This window comes from Rattus norvegicus, chromosome 14 (genome assembly GCF_021556685.1).
Source record: "Rattus norvegicus strain SHRSP/BbbUtx chromosome 14, alternate assembly SHRSP_T2T, whole genome shotgun sequence".
In the NCBI taxonomy this organism is placed as follows: domain Eukaryota; kingdom Metazoa; phylum Chordata; class Mammalia; order Rodentia; family Muridae; genus Rattus; species Rattus norvegicus.
Window position 1 is genome coordinate 32,277,792 of NC_141547.1, and position 12,808 is coordinate 32,290,599.

Consider the following 12,808-nt stretch of genomic DNA (forward strand, 5'->3'; position numbering starts at 1 on the left):
AGAGCAGACATTACTTTGTGATTAGTGGAACATATGCAACTAGGGAAAGGTTGAACAAAGAAGACAGCTAAGATCATGGGAGGAAACTGGATTTTAAAAACTGCCAAACAGTATCCCCAAGAATGCAATTGTGGTTCACAAACATTGGCCGAATCCCAACAGCTCCATAGCTCCTTCCTTGGGCTTAAGGCCCACACAACAAGAAGGAAACGGTTCCCAGGATTGGAAACCCAGCCAACTGCCTGGTGCTGGTGATGTCATGGATCCTGAAGGAGAACCTACAGCTGCCACATCGCCAGCCCAGTCATTTCTAACTACATTCTAAATCCTGATCCGTACGCCCACTATGCTCACAGATAAGGACAGATCTCACCCCTCATCAAAGAGACTTTTCCAAAACAAACGGAGGCCATTACAGAAAACCACCTCAAAATGCAGAGAACAGGTGACGGGTGGTGCCCAGCTCCCACTGCTCATCTACAACAGTTTCTGTACCTAAGGCTTAGGGCCATAGAGGATGAAGAGGCAGAGAGACTGTAATACAGACACAGAGGGAGGTTTGAAGTCTCAAACATAGCTAACATGGAAGGGGTAAACCTCTGACAAAACTACAGACAACTAAGGAATGCTAAAATCGGAAAGTGTTAGTGGCAGTCTTCCCTAGAGGAGAGCCCTTAAATTGGTTATCCAATATCAAGAGACATTATACAAACCAAGTGGGCTGTATGCTTATGTTTGGGAATACACACGCACTAAATTAGAGAAATAGGTTGGGAAGGACTCGAGGAGGTAGAGGGAAGGGGAAATGATGTAATTATACTTTAATTTCAAAACTGAAAGTGGCCAATACTTGAGATGGGAATTACATAGCAGGCAGTGTGGATAGAAACCCAGCTGCCTCTTCATGGTTCTGGGGATGGAGACTGTTATCTGCAGCTTACAGTTTTTACAGATGAGTAACTTGATGAAAAGGCAGCTGAAAAGAGGACTGGAAACAGTTTAAATGGCAGCAAGGCACAGGGCGTTTAAGGCAGTGGTTTGGAATTGGGAGCCTAGATTTAGGATTTAAGAGGCGAAGCTGTTTGCTGGAAACGCAGTGTGTGAAAGTTGGGGAGTAAAAGAAACTTTTTTTTAATGGGGGAAAAGTTGTAAACTGAACCGTGGGAAATAGTCAAACAGTGACAGGACTGAGCAGAAAGTCAAGGGATTATCACCAAGTCTTGGTAAATAATTAAACAGAGAATGTGAGCGAGGGAGGAGTCACAGGTGACTAAGAGGACAATGAAACCATTAAAGGGGGCAAAGGTCATCTTGAAGATGTATATGTATATGTATATGTATATGTATATGTATATGTATATGTATATGCATGTGTATGTATAAGTACTAGAGGAGCTAGAATAGAAAAAGAAACTAAATAAAACCCAAAACATCCGACCTAGGAAAAGCATTCAAATTCGTTTGGCTGAAACCAAATAGGTTACCTTATTAACCTTACCTCCACCCCATCCTTTACTACCTACCAGTGATCAAGACGTTGACTTGTAGGTGGCAGAAAAGCTCTTATTGGTTTTAAGCAATAAAACAAACACATTCAGGAATTTATTGATTAACTGAAATTTCCAAGGGAATCTAGCCCACATCGATTGCAGCGCTCATGCATCCTGGCTACTTCACTATCTTTTCATCTGTTTTCTGGTTTTTCCCTTCATGGTGCCTGCTCTTTCACTAGTCACACAAGAAAAGATTTTATCTTTTTCGGAACCAAACTCCTTGGAAAACAGTCTTCTTAGCAGTAATTGCCAATCTGAAACAGAGAACCCAAGGTCTCCTCCTCCAGTGTCCTGCCTGGACCACAAGGATTGAGAGGAGAATGGGTAAGGTCAATGAACCCGAGTAGCAGATGAATTCAGACAGCAGGAATTGTGCATTAAGAGCCTTCAATGGCGAAACGAACGAAGAATGAATGCACCAAGGAAAAGTTCTCCTGACAGGGTTCTGGCTACGTAGCCAGGAATTTGAGGATTCTCCTTCCTCTGAGTTCACACTGCTGGGGAGAATGGAGCTAATTTCCCTAGTTTTGAAGGTTTCTTTCCCCCCGAATATACATCAAGAACTTAATTATCATTGAGATAGACATTACCCTGGAGAGAGGATTTTTGGAGTTAAAGAGTATAGGTTAATGCCTTCTGTTTGATGTCCAAGTTGATTTTTAAAAGAAATTGCTATGAATTAGGGCTCTACGGACTTCTTCCCCATTAATTCGGGTGCAGTGGCTAAGAAACCAGTGTAAACTAGGGTCCTAGTTCATCCCTAGCGCCGTGCTCATCTTTTTGAAGTGTCTCTTGCCTTTTCATAAAAGGAGCAAACACATCCCGACCTTTTGCTTCTCGGCTACAGCCGAGGTCACTTGGGTCTTCCAAAACTATCTCCCAGGAGCCGCCAGTCTAGTGTGTCTTTAGGAGCCAGGAAACCGAGTCCCAGGCAGCCCACGCACTTCCAGGAGAGGAAGCCGAGCTTCGGGCTGGAGAATTCTAACTTGGCGTGGGCCAAGCTCTTTGCTTTCCCAGGGAGAGAGGAACCACTCCAGCCCGCGGCTCCCACTAGTAGGGAGCGCCGCATCTCGGGGAACCGCGAGCCGCCCTAGCCGCTGCGGGCGGCCGCACCCTCCGCTAGGCCGCGCCTCCCGGCCTGCGCCGAGAAGGGGGCTCAGGACATCCCAGCTGGCTTCCCTCTGCGGCCGCGGAGGGAGCTCTCGCCGACCTGCAGAGTGGGGTTTCCTCGGGCACCCGGAATCCCCAGGAATAGCGCGGGGCGGCGCGGCAAGGGGCTGCCTAACGGGGAAAGTCGCATGCGCGCCCGGCGCGCTGGGAAGGCGGCCGCGAGGGGAGGGGCGAGTGCAGAGCTCGGCCGGCTGCGGAGCCCTGCGCCCACGACGCATGCGCCGGGAGGGAGCGCAATCACGGACTGGGCTGGCGGCTACCGGCTGGAGAGAGGAAATCCCGGACGGCGAGAGCGCGAAGGAAATCTGGCCGCCGCCGCGCGCGCGCTCCCGGTAAGTGCGCCCCACCGGGTGGGCCTGGGCCGGACGCGCGGCGGAAGGCTGGCCTGGGCGGCGCATGCGTGCTCCCGGAGCCGGTGGAGGAGGGGAAGGCTGGGAGGGGGAGGAGCGCGGCAGTAGCGGCGAATTTTGAGGGGTGGGTCGGGGGCGCGCACTCGCCGCCCCGGGTGCTGCTTGCTCCCGGAGTCGTGGCGTTTCCCGGTTATCGCAGCTTGGCAGTCGTGAGCCGCGGCGGGCAGAGTCCCGGGCGGGGGAGGGAGGAAGCCGGAGCTTCAGGCGGCCGCACGGTGAGGACGCGGGAGGGCGCGGGGGGCAGCGTGTGGGGTCGGGGCTGGGGCTGGGGCGGGGGGCGGCAGCCAGACTGGGAGGCCGGAGCCGCGGCCGGTGTCCGGCGACGCGTAGAGCGCGAAGCTCCAGGGAGTCGCGCTCAGCGGGGCCTGCGCCAAGTGTCGCGGGGCCGCCGGGGTTACCTGCGGGGCAGGGGGGCGCGGTGGGTTCCGCGGCCCAGGGCCGCTGAGGCCGCTGCGCGCTTGAGATTGGGCGCGGTGCAGCGCGGGGCAGGCCGAGTCGGCCGCGGAGAGCGCTCGCGCCCGGGACCCGCTAGGCCTTGTGACCCACTTTATTCCTGTCACCACTCGGGCACGTTTGGAGCGGCGCCCAATGGGGCGCTGGGGCGGCCAGCTCCTCCGCCGAGCCCCCGCCCTCGCGGCGACCGGCGCGCGCCGCGATCCACGGTCCGAGCGGCCGCCGCCGCCGCCCAGGGCTGGTTCCGTTAGTGGTCGTGGTTCCGGGGCTCGGTCCGCGGGCTGCGCTGGGCCCCGGGCGTCCAACTTGAGCCGCGTGCGCCGCGCCGGGCCACGCTCTGCCTGTGGAGCTGGCCGCTCTGGATGTGGTCCTGGCTCTCCCGGTACCAGTAGTAGTGCCACGAAGTTTATATTCCTGTGGGTGTTTTCTGCTGCCGTGGAAGTCCGAGGTAGTCAGCAGAATCCTGAAAGATTAAGGAAGAGAGAGCTTTTGGTGTCTGACGTGACAGATGACAGTTCAGGTCATGGTGTTTTGGTATTACAATGCAGAACCATACAAAACTTGAAGGCTTTGTAGACGTTTTAAAAACAACAGCAACAACAAACCTCGGTGTTTTCTGTTGCAGTGAACGAAAAGCACAAGAAGAAACTTTTATAGGCATTGTTGATTTGACTAGGGCACCGATATCCCGAACTCACCGGAAAGGTAATTTCCCTCGATTGCATTGTTGTAGCTTTAACAGCTATTAGAGAAAAAAGATTGCAGACCATCCCTTTTCATATCCGATTGAAAAGAAATGAATAAGATATAACTTAATTCGTGGCTGTCTCTGAATCCCACGGTACACTTCAGATCTGCTTTGTTTTAAAATCTTAGGAGAAAGAAACCATGTGCCAAGCAATTTACTGACTGGCATGTCATTGGTTAGCTTGAAGGACTAGCATAGTCACCTATGAAAAATGACACAAAAAATTGCCATATAGTTTAAAAAAAAAACCAAGACGTAGAACTGTGAATTGTGTGCTATTGTATGTGTTGAGGGAGAGTGTCGTAACTATATATAGTCTCTATATGTCTCTGTCTGTGTATATAGACTACGTATAGTCTGTATTGCTCTTTAGTATAAGGAAGTCCTAGAATAATACTAGAAACCCAGTAATTATAGGAAAGAGAAGTGATTTGAAGAGGAAAGGGTGGAACATAAATGCTTTATGTGCTTATAATCTTATTTTTTAATGTTTTATGGATTCATAAACTTATTTTATAGGGAATTTGATCATTCTTAGTATTTTTTTCTCTTAATTTGAAAAATAAACTGGAGAAAGGTTTAGGATGAATTTGATTGTTGTGCACCCTTTACGATGCTGAAGTCATGGGCAAATTCAAAGCTGTAAAGGTTGTTTGATTGCTAATATTCAGTGAGAGCTGCATTTGCTGTTAGGGTTGGGTTGTGCTGCTTTGGTAGTAGAGTGTCTCCCATTTATATTTTTAAAAACTATATACTTTTATATTTTTTCCTTTTGTCAATCCCTACCTCAACGTTTGAACATTCTATTTACAATGGTAATAAACCAGTTTGTTCAGCTTAGTGTGCTTTTCTGGTGGGAAGCTATTATTTTCTTTAAAGAAGTCAGACAGGAACCCCAGTGAAATATAAACGTGTGTGTGTGTGTGTGTGTGTGTGTGTGTGTGTGTGTGTGTGTGTTTGAGTGTGTATGTGAGTGTATGAGTATGTTTGTATATGTGAGTGTAGATATGTGAGTAGGCACATGTGTATGTGGTTATTTCTTAAGGAAAACAAAATCCAGGATAAATGTAAAACTAAACAGTTTGTGATGATTGAGTAAGCGTATATTAATGATGTTAACAGGCGCTAACTGTGGCAGCAGGGCTAAGGTTGAAAGGCTGTGTGAGAGTGGATGCAATTTTAGGGAGGGAATACTCAAAAACTCCCTCTAGTGATGATAATATTCTCTGGGAACTATTTATATAGCATGTACTCACTAGTATTTTTCATTTTGTAAGCCAGGATGTTTGTGTTTGATGCAGGTATGTGAGAGTCACTCCAGTGCAAAATGGCATTTATTTTTCATTTGAACGTCATGTATGTAGCTCTTCTCCAAACTTTTTAACGTGAATTCTATAAAATGAACGCTGTCTTTCATTTTTGTTGTGGTTGAGATAGGCTCTCATGCTGTAGTAATGTAGGCTGCAATGGAAATTAATATGTCGTCTAGACTGGCCTTGAACTCATGATAATCCTCCTGCCTCTCCTGCCTCAGCTTCCTGAGTATTAGGATGACAGGTATTTGTCACAGCACTGGATATATATTTCTGTTTCTACCTCGTGTCTTTCTCCAGAATAACTATTAACAATTGGGTGTGTAGCTTTCTGTATCTTTTTCTATGAATTTATAAATATGTCCACTTTAGCCTTATTTGAATTGAATTGATTTTTTTTTATGGTAAGTTTTTCTGGGGGAGTGGGCATTGTGTTGGGAAGTCTTACTAGCATGTAGTTCAGACTGGCCCATGGTGGAGGTAGAGAACTTCCTGTCTTGCTCAACCTTTTGAGTTCTGGGGTTATGCTTGACCAGTTATTGAGTTCGTAAATGATTGTTTGCTCTGTTTGTTTGCCTGTACTGTAAACTGCACCCCTGGACAGAAAGGACTTGGAATATGTCAGAAAGCTTTAACCTGTGATATGAATCTTAGGACATAATCCCTCTACCTCTGTAACTGTTGAAAAGGCTACCTGATATGGAAGCATTTGCAGTTTGGAGGGAGTTCAGACTGATGAGAATTCAGCACAGAGACTTAGGTTTTAACATTTTATATAGGACTCTTAAGGGCCTAAATTGTAGGGTTTCAAGTATGGGCCCCTGAGGGTGAATCTCCACCTTCTAGCTACAGAAGGAGAGACCAGAAGAGCCAGAAAGCTCAGGCTGGCATCCCGAGAAGGAGCCAACTGCAGCCTTACAGAGGCTCCTCGGGACGAGTGCTGTTGACGTGGATATACTGTCTGGCCGTGCTTCCCACTGGAAAGAGCCTCTTTCTTTGACATTGCAAACTCATGACGTGTTGTTAGAAACGTGGAATTAAGTGTAAATTATCAAACATGTTAGACAGGTACTGTTGATAATAGAAGAAGGTGGCTTCGTTCTTTCTCACTGTTTCTCAGAGCACCACATAAAGGCTTCCTCTCCTTCTGGGTCAGCTAAACTATTTATTTGTTCTGAATGTTTTAATAAATATTGTAGGGAGCAAATTATTTTTAAAAGTTTCACATTTTGTAGCAAAACTGTTTCTGAGACTAGTTTAGCACTTGCAGATACATGAAGCTTGTCTGTTGAGGTGTAATTTCCTCGTAGACACTACACTACCTGACGCTGCAGCCTTTCTCCTGTGAGCTCACTTGTCAGCAGAGTTGTAAAAAATTATTCACCTAACACTTTAAGTATAAGAACAGTTTAGTACTTACTAATTGGCTTAATTACATAATGGCATTATATGTTGCTGTATAACCATTTTAATAACCCTGGTATATATAATTTCTATGAATTAAATAGACAAAGAAATTCTGTTCTACATGATTTACTCTGAAAATGTTAAATTACCTAAACAATTTATTCTTAAAATGATAATTCTGACTTATCACTTTAGTTGTATAATTCATGAAGAAATAATACTGCTTATTATTTTAAGTGTGTTCTATGTACAAAGAGAAGTCATTGATAAAGAGTGAGTTTTTATTATTGCTTTTGATTTTCTAAAAGTACTATTTATTTTAAAATTTTACTTTGTTTGTTTGGATGTTTTACATGCATATATGCCTTTGTACCGTGTGTTTATGGGTTTTTTTGAGGGCCAGAAGAATATCAGATACCCTGGGACTGGAGTTACAGATGGTTTTAAGTTGCCGTGTGAGTATTGGGAATTGAATCTGGGTCCTTTGAAAAAGTAACCAGTGCTTTTAACCATTGGCCCAAAAGGGCCAATAAAGGCCTCTAAAGGGTTTTTTTTTCCTTAAACAACAACAATGGCAAACTCTCTGTATTTTCAATATTAATTTTTTTTGGACAAAATCACTTTTATTCTTTATATTGTGAGTGCTGGAATCAAAGGTGGACACCACCATGCCTATGTAATTCTCTGCTTTTTAATGGAATTTGTATTTAATCTGATATTTAATTTTTAAATTTTATTATAAATAGTAGTAAGTAAAAATAGAACTTGCTTCCCTTGTTGTTGTTGGTATTTGGATTATTTTGAGACAGAACTGCTGTGTAGTCCAGGGTAGTCTCTGAACACTTTATTTTCCTGTGCCAATTTCTCTGGTGCTGGGATTACAGGCTTCAGACATTTTGTATTTGGGAACTAAGAAGCACAGATAAGTTGCATCTATAGACTAAGCCGTTTGTCCACCTAAAAGCCTGTCCTTCCTGTTAAAGTGCACTTTAATCTTAAAACGTTGACTGACTTTCTTAATTTTCAACTCTCAGTTGTAAATGTAGCACATACCAAAATGGAAACTTGGAGAAAGAAGAAGCAACAACAAAAAGGCACAGATTAAGAATTTAAAATCCTGTCACCCAGAAAAGCCATGGTTAGTCTTCTGGGGTATGTGAGGCTGTGCACACTTTTGGGCCCATGACTGTGGACCTGTAGCATCCACTAGAGTAGAGGCAGCTCTCTTCTGTAACTCATCGGCATACTTCCATATCAGTGTTTTCCTTCAGCACTACTGCTTTAATATGCTTATTCTCAGGCTGGAGAGACGGCTCAGCGGTTAGAGCACTGACTGCTCTTCCAGAGGTCCTGAGTTCAATTCCCAGCAACCACATGGTGGCTCACAACCATCTGTAATGAGATCTGATGCCCTCTTCTGGTGCGTCTGAAGACAGCATCAGTGTACTCATATAAATACATAAATACGTAAATATATACATATATAAATAAATAAAATATGCTTATTCTTATCCACGTTTTCAATATAATTGATTTATCTGCTTTGACTGTTGAACACAAACGTTTTTAATTTTTAAGATAACGAGTGATAACTTGAAATTTTTGATGGCCTTCAGAAGAATTAGAATTCAAGTAGAATGATACTGAATTTGTGTTGGTAACCAAATTCAATAGATTTCATACTTTTTTGTTGGAGAAATATGCTAGTCTGTATAGTCAGTAATAACAATAATGAAGTAAAGTCTAAGATTTTTAAAGTTTGTTTTTCTAAATTTATGTTTTGCTTTGAAATGTGCTTCACATTACATTTCATGAGCATAAATCAATTGGTATTTGACTTTCTCTATGGTGCTCAGGAGGACACGTAGGGCTTTTCAAGGCTAGACCCACATGCCCCACTACTCAGCTGCTTCTTTGGCTGTCAGTCTGCTAGGCTTGGTTTCTGTCAGTTATGTGGCTCTATGACTATGCCAGGCCTTTCAAGGGGTGCTTTTTCGTGAAGTCACTGACAGAGTGTCGGTTGTAATGTATGTGTGTGTGTGTGTGTGTGGTTTTTTATTATTACTATTCTTTTACTATCTGTAGAAAACATAGTCTAATATCCATGTAACCTCTAGAGCAGTGGTTCTCAACCTTCCTAATGCTGCAACCCTTTAATACAGTTCCTCATGGTGTGGTGATCCCCAACCATAAAATTGTTTCCATTGCTACTTCATAGCTATAATTTTGCTACCGTTACAAATTATAATGTAAATATCTGTGTTTTCTGACAGTTTTAGGCAGCCCCTGTGAAAGGCTTGTTTGATCCCAAAAGGAACGGAGATCCCCAGATTGAGAACACTGCTCTATCATTCCTGGTCTACTAATGAGTATTCTCTTTTCTTTAGCAGCCTAGCTAGACATTCATTTGCTGGGTTCTCATAGCCACCCTCTAGTTTAACTGATTTCTCTCTTTTTCTATTTTTAAAGCCTCCTTTCTTCACTGCTGCTATTACTTGCTGTCTTTGGGTGTAGTTTGTCTTTTGCCAATCTCTCAAGCTAGAAGCCGAAGTCTTTGGTTTTCATTGTAAGCATACTAGAAATTCGCTTTAAATGTTTACTTCCAGAGGGACAGGATTCTGGTGGGGTTTTTTTTTTTTTTCTTCTTCTTTCAGATTAGCCTCTAATCCCTAGGCTAAGGGCATTCTGTTTGTCACTCTTATGACTATCTGGGAGTTCAGAAAACATACCTGTGTCTGGCTCTTGATGTCTCTGTGATCTGGGATTATTGAGAAATTTGTTAGTTTCCAAATATTTGGGAGTTTTCCAGAGATATGTCTGTTAATCTAGTTCCAGTGTGATGATTGTTTTAAATTAATTGAAGTTTGTTTTATAGGTCCAAATATGATCTTGGTAAATGTCTTATATTTATTTGAAAAGAATGTTGTTTGTATGGCGTTCTGTAAATACCAGTTAGGTCAAGTTGGTTTGTTGTTTTATTTATGCCTTATTATTTTAGAATGAATGTCAGACCTAATATTTTCTGCCAGAGAGCATGTTAGCTTTTTCATTGCTGTAACAGAATACCTGAATGAAACAACTTAGGGGAGGACTGATTTGTTTCTTAATTTCAGCAATCTAGATAGTGGTTGGCTGGCTCCATTATTTAGGTTCTGTGGTGAGGCAGCTTGGTGGCACAGGGCTGCTCAGCTAGGATAGCAAAGACAGAGAGGTCTGAACACATTCTAGTCCTCCCCAGTGACCTCTGAAAGTTCCTTACTTCCAGTAATGCCATCAGATTAGGAATCTATCAGTGGGTTAATCCATCGATCAGGTCAGAGCTCTGTCCTCCTCACCTGTGTTTTTAGAAGTGTAATTTATGTCTTAAAATTCACTGAGTTGTGATAAATGTATACAAATAAATGTCTAATACCAAGAAACAGAAGTCTCTTCACTTTAGAGAGTCTTTTGTGGTAGCCACTGGTTTATTTTGTATGCGTGGTTTTCTTTCTGTGATGCAGAAGAGGGTATAGGGTGGGGGGTTGGGGGTGGGGGGTGCTGCCTGCCTTTCATGGCACTCTCCAGTTACTGGCTCTCTCTTATTGCTGGATAGTGTTCACCCGCTTCTAGTGCGGTGCTATTCAGAAGAACTGTCAAACATTTGTGCACATATCTTTTCATTTCACTTGGGCAAATAACTGAGACTGTTATTACCAGGTTCCATAGCAATGTGCATTTGACTTTATAAGCTACTGATGAGTTGTTTCTAAAGTAGGTGGGTAGATTTACATTCCTTGCACCAATCTTTGTCAGTTTGCTTTGCTCCTGATTTTGGTGGTCTACACTCCATAATGTCAGTACAGTTGCATTTTAGCCATTTATGTACATGTGTATTAGGTATCCTGTTCTGGCTTTCCTTTGCATTTCTATAATTATATTAAATATATTTCCAACTGTGCATCATTCGTGTGTTTTCTTTTGTGGAATATGTGCCCAAAGTTTTGTCCATTTAAGACAAAATGGGTGATTTGCTTATTGTTGAGGTTGAATGATGCACTCTGGCTTAAATGTAATCTGTTAGGTTTTTGTCAGATACTAGATAATAGAATTGTAGAATTCTCTGCCAGCCTGTTACCTGCTTGCCTTTGTATATTCATCAGTGGTTTAGAAGAAAGTTTTAACTATGATGATATTTGGATGATATTTGATCCATTAATTTGTTTTACTTTTCTTTCTTTCTTTTTCTTTCTTTTTTTTTTTTTTGTTGTTGTTGTAGGGTGTGTGTTTGTTTGTTTGAGACAAGGTCTGACTATGTAGCCCTCATTGGTCTGGAACTTGCTAAGTAGATCAGGCTGGTCTCAAACTTATGTAGACCTGCTTCCCTCTGCTTTCTGAGTGTTGAGATTAAAATTAAAAGTACACTCCTTAACTGCCACCCCCATGCCAGGTGATTTTTTTTTCTTTTATGCTTCATGTTTTTCAGTGTCTTAGCTAAGAACTACTTTATCTCATATTTGTCACAGAAGTTTTAAGAGTTTTATTTTTGTATTTAAGTCTGTCTGAATCAAGTTGGTTTTTATATAATATATGTAGAAAAGAGTGATATTAAAACTTCCCACATAATTACACAGTTCTGTTACCATGATTATTATTTGTTTAAATTTATAGTTAATAAATAGTATTTCTCCAACAGTAATAAAGCATTAGTACTCAAGAGGCAAAGGAAGTCTCAGAAACCTGGGTGAGGACTTCCATGGACGTCTGTCAGATTACACTGTATGAAATGGACAGAAGCAAAGCTGTGTACAGCAGCTGAGCATCCATATGGTCAGGATTGGGTAGACAGTCTCAAATCTGCTTTGAAACGAGATCGTTGTGCTTATTTTCAGAACAATTGTGGGAAAATATAAAAAAGTTGACTATCATACTAGATAATATAACTTCAGTGTATTACAAAAGTAATAATAACATGTGGCTGTCCCTGTTAGTGTAGTAGCTGTTAGTCATGTGTGTATAAATTTAAAGTAAGATTTGATACTCAGTTTTTTCCTCTCATTAGCCCCATTCAAATGTTCAGTGAGATCATTGCCTGAAGTTGATTGCCTTTAGAACAGGAAGGAAGAAAGCCAGTTGAAGACTGAGTCAGCTGCGCCTATACTCTTACAGCCGAGAGTCAACGTACATATACGTTTTCATTCATTCATTTTTAACTGATACACAAACCTTAAAGTTCCACATATTAATGGGGTACCATATAATGTCTAATCACATAGTATTTAATATATATGTATTATATATTATATATGTATATATTCAAACTTTGTTTATGGTGGAAACATGAGATCTTTTTTGCAGCTTTTGGAATTAGTAGTACCTAATTGATACCTGTAGTGATGAGTACTGTAGCACCCCAGGGCTTCTTCCTGTCTAAACAGTAAATTGGTACCCGATAAATGAGCCCTTCTTCCTTCTTTCCCTGTTTCGTTAACCTACCCTAAGCCTCTGGTAGTCACTCTTATAGTCTGAACTATGAGATCAACTCTTAGATTCCATATAAGTGCGAAATCATGTAATACTTGTCTTTCTGTGCCTAGCTAAATCCAGTAACACCTGTATTAGAACAGATGAAAGGGTTTCTTTGTTATGGCTGAGATAGAGTCTAAGGATACATGTATATCTTTTAAAAATCTATCTGTTTGTGGACATAATTATTTCCACTTATTGGTTAATATGGAATGAATATATATATTCATAGAAACATAGGTTTTTCTTTAA

At 42.3% G+C, this 12,808-nt stretch overlaps 1 protein-coding gene across 34 annotated transcripts in view; it reads left to right on the forward strand.

The window, feature by feature from the left end:
• Positions 1-2,917: 2,917 nt before the first annotated feature.
• The window catches only part of Clock (clock circadian regulator), an 83,937-nt gene continuing 74,046 nt past the window's right edge, over positions 2,918-12,808 (forward strand). For 19 of the 34 annotated variants that reach the window (XM_087584245.1, XM_087584227.1, XM_087584231.1 and 16 more), the window contains exons 1-2: positions 2,933-3,055; positions 4,212-4,291. The gene's annotated coding sequence lies outside the window, so the exon portion shown is untranslated. 34 annotated transcript variants of the gene reach the window in all.